The sequence below is a fragment of the Aristolochia californica genome, unplaced genomic scaffold (assembly GCF_029961685.1).
Source record: "Aristolochia californica isolate CCGP_79_NKW_82.1479 unplaced genomic scaffold, dmAriCali1.0.hap1 SCAF_4, whole genome shotgun sequence".
In the NCBI taxonomy this organism is placed as follows: domain Eukaryota; kingdom Viridiplantae; phylum Streptophyta; class Magnoliopsida; order Piperales; family Aristolochiaceae; genus Aristolochia; species Aristolochia californica.
The window spans coordinates 36032824-36042369 of record NW_027182103.1 but is presented as its reverse complement, the minus strand read 5'-3'; the positions used below and the strand labels follow the sequence as shown (position 1 = coordinate 36042369).

The 9546-nt window shown below is 39.5% G+C and overlaps 1 pseudogene; it reads left to right on the top strand.

Annotated features, from left to right (window-relative positions):
• Window positions 1–3854: 3854 nt before the first annotated feature.
• LOC137963293 (pyrophosphate-energized vacuolar membrane proton pump-like) lies at window positions 3855–5946 on the top strand (annotated as a pseudogene).
• The last annotated feature ends 3600 nt before the right edge of the window (window positions 5947–9546 follow it).

The window sequence follows — 9546 nt, the reverse complement described above, 5'->3', positions numbered from 1 at the left end:
CAATCTGCCACGGGTTACGGGTCTTCCAAGCATTACCATAGGGGTAGTAGGAAGACATGGGGAAGCTTGATAACCCTAGAGCTCGTTGAGGAGAACTCTAAGCCTCTCTACGCTAGATTTAACCTAATTCTTAATACTTCAATGCTTGTATTTCTCATTAGTCTTACCCCTTAAATAGGGTTCACCCGGTTAGGGTTTACAATAAAATATTCTAAAAATACCCCTATGACCTAAAACTGAAATAAAATAAAGTAAATTAAAGAAAACACTAAAATAATAATGTTATTGTGTGCATAATAGTCGCTAATAGCCTCCAAATGCCACAAGCTCTCTTTGAAATATTATGGTCCCTTTCAGGTTATGGACTGCATTGGTACAGTTGCCTACCGCTTGCAGCTTCTGCCAGAGGCCAGGATTCACAATGTGTTTCATGTCTCCCAAATGAAGGCCTTCCAAGGTGATTTTTCCTTGCTGCACACACCGCTGCCTCCACTACATGAGGGACATGTCCTTTCTACTCCAGCACAGGTATTACAGGCTCGCCGCATTCAAGGTGATTTGGAGATCCTAGTGCAATGGGCAGATGCTGATCCCAGTGACATGACATGGGAGCCATTAGCTGCGTTTCACACGCTCTACCCATACTTCAAGCTTGAGGACAAGCTCTTTCTCCAGGAGGGGGGGGGGGGGGGGGGGGTTGATGTTAAGGACTCCATAGCATCACGAGTTATCCATAGGCATAGGAATTAAATTATGTCAATTTACTTTTCATGTAATTTCAATTGGTTTGGTTTATTTTGGGTTGGTTTAGATGTAATGTGGCGTGAACCACTTGACCTATGGGTCACCCTTGTAATTCCATCCTCAACCCTATTTAGGGGGACGTCAAGGGAAGGAGAAATCAAGTATTGAGAAAATTAGATTAAACAGGTCAGATTCTCCCTTAGAGGTCTAGGTCGGATTCTCCCTCTGAGGTCCAGGTTGAGCTTCCTTCAAAGCTCCTTCGTTCTATTTGATTTCCATCATTCCGCGTTCTAGAAACAAGAATTCTCTTCCAGCGTCAGAGCATCCATGGAGGGAAGAGAGGAAAGAAGGGTGACTCGATCCATGGCTCGGGAAGAACCTACATTAAACCTTGCATCTACTGATTACTCTGGATGCTATGGAGTCCATAATAGTAAACTCAACATGAATGATGCAAAACCAGTGAGTACCTATTTGGATAGTCACTTTAGGCTATCTAAGGAGCAGTCGCCTTCTATAGAGCAGGAGCGAGCCAATATGGCCAATGTTCTTTATGCTTCTGCTATTGGCAGTCTCATGTATGTCATGGTGTGCACTACATAGGATATAGCTTATGCAGTGGGAGTTGTGAGCAGTGAAGTGGATTCTTAGGTATTTGAGATAAACAACTTTGTGAAGCAGCGAAGTGGATTCTTAGGTTTTTGAGAGGCACTACAAACTCAGCCTTATGTTTCAGAAAGTCAGACATGGGACTACAAGGTTATGAAGATGCTGACATGGCTAGAGATATTGATGGCAGGAAGAGTACCACTAGATACATATACACATTGGGTGGTACAGCAATTAGTTGGGTCTCTATGTTGTAGAAGATAGTTACTATTTCTACCACCGAGGCAGAATATGTTGCCATGATTGAAGCCAGCAAAGAGATGGTTTGGTTGTAGGCCTCAAGCTTGGGAAGAATGTGTTGTATTGTGACAATCAGAGTGCTATTCATTTAGCAAAGAATCATGTTTATCATGCAAGAACAAAACACATACAGGTGCGTTATCACTTCATCAAATCGACTCTGGAAGATGGAGTCTTAGCACTTGAGAAAATTCAAGGAAGTCAGAATCAGACTGATATGTTGATGAAGACTATTATGATCGAGAAATTGATGTTGTGTGCAACATCAGTTAGACTTCTCTCTATGGATTGAGAAGTTGTTGCCACTATAGAAGAGATATTGATGATGGATTTGTCTCCAAGTAGGAGATTGTTAATTTGTGTAGCTTAATTAATGCCTTATGTTGATTTGGTCGTGGATCAACCTTAGCGGTAAGGTCATCATGGGGGTTTGAAGGGGGCTGGATCTCCCATCCGATCCATGATATATTGATTGTTGTTTCATTAAGGGCAGTTTTGGAATTTCACTCTTGTAATGTGGTTGCCATGGTTTTCTCTTTAAATTGATGGGTGCCGCTATTAGGGTTTTATGATCTTAATTCGAGGAGCATTTCAAGTTGCAGCCTGACAGATTAGAGAGAAACACCTGTAAGTGTCCGATTTCTCTTGTAAAAAATTTCATCTTCATAGTGGATTACTACAACGGCAAAAGACAAGATGTAGTCTCACCTTGAGGCGAACCTGTATAAATCTTGTTGGGCTTTTTTGTGCTTGCTTTTCCCTTCTTCCATGTTTATTATTATTACTTTCATTATTTTGGAATTAGGGCATCTAATTCCTAACAGGTCAGATCCCTGGATGATAAAAAATCTACTTCGAGTTATTGTACAATGGTTGGAGGAAACTTGGTTACATGGAAAAGCAAGAAGCAGAATTTATCGCAAGGTCTAGTCATTCGCAGGGACATGGCAAACACAGTCAATTTTTATGAACTCAATAGCAGGCCGAGTCATTCAGAGGCACCGTGGCTGAGTCATTTAATTATTCAGTTAGTTTCTTTTCTTTCAATTTTCTTTTACTTCATTTTTTTTCAATTGAAGAGTTAATATGCCATAGGGGCATTATTGTAATCTTTTATCTTGAACTCGTGTTGGCACCAACCCTACTTAAGGGAGAAAGTGGAATGAGAAAAGGGAAGTCTGGATTTTTGGTTAAACAAGGATTTGGAGTTCTCGACAACGAGATCTAGGATGTGCGTTCTCCTCAACGAACCTAAGGATGTGTGTTCTCCTCAATAAACCTAGGGTTACAAGTTCCCCTTAGAGCTTGATTTTCTTCTCCTTCATCTTCTTCCCTGTGAATCGCCGTGTGAGATTCGGGACCGTAACAACTTGGTTTCAGAGTAGGAGCACAATGAGCGTTTCTTCAATCCTAGAGGAAATACTTGCAATTCTCCAGGATATGCGCAAAATAGTATGTGAGATGCATCAGGATATGAGCAAAACAATACGTGAGATGCGTCAGTCTTCCATTTAAATTTCTAAGAGATGGGCTGCAATCGAGATGCATCTTGATAAGGCCACAGAGGGAAATCCAGAGCCAAAGTCCAGATCCTGGAAATCTGAAGTCTTGGAGCCTAGAAATCTGATGCCAGAGGGTAATTGTGCAAAGAGCTCTTCAGAACAGCCCAATTTTGGTTCGCAAGTCATCGAAGAGCACCAGCCCCATGCTAAATTTTGGCCATGACTTGCTGTTGTTTGTCATCAGAAAAAGGTCATGTTCTAATTTGCTAAGAGGCATAAAATTTTTCAACCCAACAGCTTCATTGTTCTGTTGATAGCAGTTTATTCGAACAGGAAGGCAAAAAAATCCAGAGACGTCGACTTCGAAATGGAAATAGTTTCCTTGGATGAAGAAGAGAAGTCTGGACCAGTGGGTTTCAATCTGAAATTGCTACAATAGGATGAGGCTTCTGATAGTGGTGTTGTTGAAATTGCCCTACGGGCAAAAAATATTGAAGTGTGTACTCGGATCTAGAATGCTATCAAAGGTTATGCCAAATGTGGTGATATGGCCTCTACAAGGGAGTTGTTCGACTTAAAGTCTGAATGAAATATTGTATCATGGAGTGCTTTGATTGATGGTTATGTCAAGGATGACAACTACAGGGAAGCCCTAGCTATATTTGAAAGGATGCTAGTCCCAAATCCAATGATGTGACAATGGTGAGTGTTTTGTGTGCTCTAACTTATGTTCTCTTTGGTTTTCTTGGAATGAAGATTGCCATCCTTGCTAATGCCAGAATAACTTTAGAGGTTACAAAGGGCATAGGAAAGGTTTTTATTACTACTTTTTTATTAGGGGTTGTGATGGGTTTTCTTCTAGTTGCAAGTGGTCTACTGGGTTTGTATATTTCTATTAATCTCTTTGGGATATATTATAGAGATGACTGGGAGGGACTGTACGAATCCATTACTGAGTATGGTCGTAGAGCCTCTTCAATGGCACTCTTTGGACAAGTTGGAAGAAGAATATACACAAAAACTGCATATGTTGGGGCAGACCTTGTTGGAAATGTTGATAGAAATATCCCTGAAGATGACGCCCGAAACCCTGTTGTTATTGCTGACAATGTAGGTGATAATGTGGGTGATATTGCGGGAATGGGCTCTAATTTTTTTGAATCTTATGCTGAGTCCTCTTGTGCAGCACTATTTGTTGCATCACTTTCATCCTTTGGAATCAACCTTAATTTCTTTGCAATAACTTATCCTCGTATCATAAGCTCAATGGGAATTGTGGTTTGCCTGCTCACCACACTCTTTACTACCTATTTCTTCGAGGTTAAAGGCGTTGATTAGATTGAACCTTCATATAAGCGACAACTTCTATTCTCCACCATTCTTATGACTGTTGGGATTGCAATTGTCAGCTACATTGCTCTGCCATCCAACTTCACTGTCTATGATTTTGGAGTTGAGAAACCAATTAAGAATTGGCACCTCTTCTTCTGTGTTGCTATTGGATTGTGGGCTGGACTCATTATTAGATACACAACAGAGTATTACACTAGCAATGCTTACAGTCCTGTGCAGGATGTTGTTGATTCTTGTAGAACAGGGGGCAGCAACAAATGTCATTTGTGGCCTCGCACTGGGTTCCAAATCTGTCATAATTCCAATTTTTGCCATTGCAATAGCCATGTACGAAAGTTTCAGTCTTGCTGCCATATATGGACTTTTTGTGGAAGTTTTGGAAATGCTTAGCACAATTTCAACAGGGCTTGCACTTGATGCCTATGGACCTATTAGTGATAATGTCGATGGTATTGCCAAGATGGCAGGGATGCGTCACAAAATTTGGGAAAGAACAGATGTTCTTGATGCAGCTGGGAACACCACAGCTTCCATTGGCTAAGGTTTTGCTATTGGGTGTGCTGCTCTCCTCTCTCTTGCTCTATTTGGTACACTTGTAAGCCAACCTGAAATTAAGACTGTTGATGTGTTAACTCTCAAGGTCTTTATTCGACTAATTGTTGGAGCTATACTACCCTATGGGTTCTCTGCCATGGCCATGAAGAGTGAGGGAAGTGCAGCCTTAACAATGGTGGAAGAAGTTAGGAGGCAGTTTAACACAATCCCTGGATTGATGGAGGGAAGAGCAAGGCCTGACTATGCCACTTGTGTCAAGATCTCTCCCGATGCTTCATAGAAGAAGACGATCCCCCCTAGTGCACTTTCTAGGTTTTATGAGAACTTGCAAATTCTAGAGTTTTTTGATCTTGACGTTTTTACTGCTGCCTACAAACCAGTGATGAACATACAATCAATTCTTGATCAATTTATTGTAGTGGGTTTACTCATAGCTTGCTCCAATCTGGGTGCATTACATCAAGGGAAACTATTGCAGGCTTACATCAAGATAGATTTTAACTACCCGCATTCAAGTTGCTTTACAGAAGCAGCTCTCACTGAAATTTTTGCATGGCTGTTGATGGCTTACTTGAATGAATATTCATATGAGACTCATGTTGCTGGTCTCTATTATGGGATAAATACAGAAAGTGGAAACCAGGTGCAAATGATTTCAGGCCAACTATTTTCAGTACCAATTGAACATGACTGGGAGGAGGAGGATGTTTATTTGAACCATTGGAATGACGCACTAAGGATGATGATGTCAGCAACCCAACACTCTCGAGCTGCTAATAATGCCTATATAAGAGGTGATCCTTTCTCTACTCAGCAGCTTTCACTCATGGCCCAAGAGGAATTGTTAGTTGCAAAGAAGTTGAATGGAAATGCAGCAAAATAAATTTTATGTATTCATAACAACAAATGTGACCAATGGCAATTGGATTTGCATTGCCTGCATACTTCTGAAGCTATGTCTTCACTCAATGTTGGAAGATGGACTCCAACCCACATAACCAAGGAAGGCCCACAAGATGGGCCCAAGCCCATAAGAAGTAGGATCGACCATGTTTACCATGTGCTGAAATCCTTATCACATAAATTGAAAGATCAAGATGGACTCACAAAGACATCCTTATCTTATGGTCACATCCTAGAAGAGTTCTAGTTTGATTTATGTTTGTCTTTTATCTATATTGAGTTATTTAATTATGCTATGACTTATATTTAAGTGTTAGAGTTTGGGTGTAATTGGGACAAAGGTAGTTTTATTGTAATTAGACTCTACTGCCTTCCTCTATTATAAATAGAGGTTCATGTACTCTGATTAAAATATGTTAATGAAGTCAATAAAGTATTTCTCTTTTCCATAACTTCAACATGGTATCAGAGCCAGGTTCTATGAGTTGACTTTGTCAACCCACAAAGGTAATGTGATCATTTTCTCTAAACCCTAAACCCTTAGTCTAGGTTCGTATTTCTTTTTCAATCCTTACACCCATTAGTTTTGTTTTCATTTTAACCTCTATACAGAGCTTTTCATATTGAAAATTATATATTGAAAAAAATATATTAGAGTATACTTTCCGAAGAAAAATGATTTTTTTCCAATCGGAGTTATCTACAGAGAGATATTGATATTTGAATGAGAAAAGGTCAGATTGCAAAAGAGGTTCGAGCAGCTGGAGAAAACTCAAACTTCTGAGGTATTTTATGCTATCAAGAACTAGTCTTTATGTGGTGAAATATATATCAATATAAATATCTGTAAGTATATTCTCTTACATTCACCCAATTTTTTATCTGAGTTATTTACAAAGAGAATTTGAAGCAGCGAAGGTCAGATTGCAGAAAAGATTCGAGTAGTAATAGAAAGCTTCAACTTCTGAAGTATTTTATGCACTCAAAAACGAGATTTATATGGATAATTATATAACAAAAGAAATATATGTAAGTCTATTTTGTTACCTATTCAATAAATTCTCGATATGAATTTTTCATAAGGAGATATAGATCTTGGAAGAGTCAATGGTCATGCTAAAAAAAAGGAGAAACAATGTTTAGTTCTGCCAAATGACAGAGGTCAAAACCTATTAGATTATTTATCTTCTGATAATTATATTTTATGAAGAGAAGTTATACTTGGATGAAAGATATTTAAGTCTAGTTTTATAAGTAATAACTTTCATGTCAATCTGATCTAAATTGAAATAAATATTCGAATTAGAAGAATCAAAGGTAATGTTGGTATCCTGTTGCATTGAAAAATCCGAATTTAAGATCATTCTTTTGCGCCACTTTTTGAGTTGCTTTATGAGGAAAATATCTCACTTCTCCCTGGTTTGAGGGATTATTTATACATCTCTTTTATTTTGGCTTATTTCTACATCTATGATATTTGGTTCAAGCTGGGATCACTGCCATTACCTCCCAACTTGAGGGGGAGAAGTACAAGAAGTACAAAAAAGAGATATTTTATTCCATGTGTTGTGGATAATTTTATGTGACAAAAATATTCAAGAAATGGGGAGCACAAAAGATGAAGCTTCTTCATCTAAGAGAAAATATTTATATTGGATTATGATTATTTCACGGGTCCTTCTACAAGGTTTATTATTTTGGTTCGTGTTATATGAGTTGCTACATCTATGATATTTGGTTCTATTTGGGGGGACATTATTATTGGAGAAGAGGTCGTCTTAGTTCATTTTCTCATACCATAATTTATTTGACTGTCAAAAATATCACGGTTGGGACACCACGAGAGTCGGTGATCGGATTGGGACACCACGATAAATTTAACTCTAAAAAATACCACCGTTGGGATACCATGAGGGTCGGTGTCCGTATTGGGACACCATTATAAGTAAACCCACTACACCCCCCCCCCCCCCCCCCCCCCCCCCCCCCCCCCCTACCCTTGTAATGGATTTTACTCCTACCACTTGAGAGTCGTTGTCTTGTGGGTGGATACAGTAGTGGACACTTCAAAGCAATGCCGATAGATACACTACCTACAAAAGACGGAGTGTGCTCTACATCTAGTATTAGGACTAGAGTATGGAGCAATGTCTTACTGGCTAGGAGTGATTTTTACTCTCACTTATATTATGCCAGTAGGGCCTCATGGAAGGACGCAACTACCTGAGGGGGAGTGTTGGAAGATGAAGTGATATTGGAATATGTGCCATTTTATACAAAAAGTTTTTATACATGATTTGCAGCAAGCTGGGAGTTCATGATGTTCTCTCACCCCCAGCTTGAGGGGGAGTGTTGGAAGATGGGCTCCAGCCCACACAACCAAGGAAGGCCCACATATCTAAGAGTATTATAAGATGGGCAACATGACCAAGGAAGGCCCACAAGATGGGCTCAAGCCCATAAGAAGTAGGACCCACCATGATTGCCACTAGCTGGCATCCTTATCACATAAATTAGAAGATCAAGAAGGACTCACAAAGGCATCTGTATCTTATGGTCACATCCTATAAGTGTTCTAGTTTGATTTATGTTTGTCTTTTATCTATATTGTGTTATTTAATTATGCTAGGAATTATCTTTAAGTGTTAGACTTTGGGTGTAATTGGGACAAAGGTAGTATAATTGTAATTAGACTCTACTGCCTCTCTCTATTATAAATAGAGGTTCATGTACTCTGATTAAAATAATTTAATGAAGTCAATGAATTATTTCTCTTTTCCTTAACTTCAACCCTCAAAAACCATCATCACAAGATTGCAACTAACATGCCTTGTATTCATTGGGTATCTATGCATACTCTTGCCCATCACAATGGAGTATGTCTTCTTCATCAAAATCTGTTGTGTGTCCTGACATGAAGGAAGAGCTTCACGTGGTAAAGAGACCGCAATAGCAGCTCACTCAGACCAATTCATCTGAAAAATTGCAGCAGGGTGCTGTCCATTCTTGTGTGCATTGCAGAGTCAAAACATTTCAGTCCTCCATTTTGTTCATTTTTCTCAATTGTGGGTTTATTCTCACTTTGGCTTCAAAAGATTATGGTGAAATGACTTGTTGGCCAATCATGGTCTACTTCTGACCAGAAAAACCTGTCGGCCTGTGGTTTCAGATGCTTAACGGGGAGACCCAGAGGAAGGTTTCGGATCCCATAAACTCTCCGTCTATGGTGCTACATTGGAGCGCTTCACCGCTTGTGTCGACGAGTGGGCTGACACAGTTGCCGCATATGCTACTTGGGATGATGTGGAGACATTTTGGCCCTACCATCGAGCTTGAGGGCAGGCTCTTTCTCCAAGGGGGGAGTGATGTTATGAACTCAATAGTAGGCCAAGTCATTCAGAGGCGTCGTGGTTGAGTCATTTAACTATTCAGTTAGTTGATTTTCTTTCAATTTTCTTTTACTTCATTTTTATTTCAATTGAAGAGTTAATATGTCATAGGGGCATTATTGTAATTTTTTTCTTGAACTTGTGTTGGCGCCAACCCTATTTAGGGAGGAAAATGGAATGGAAAAAGGGAA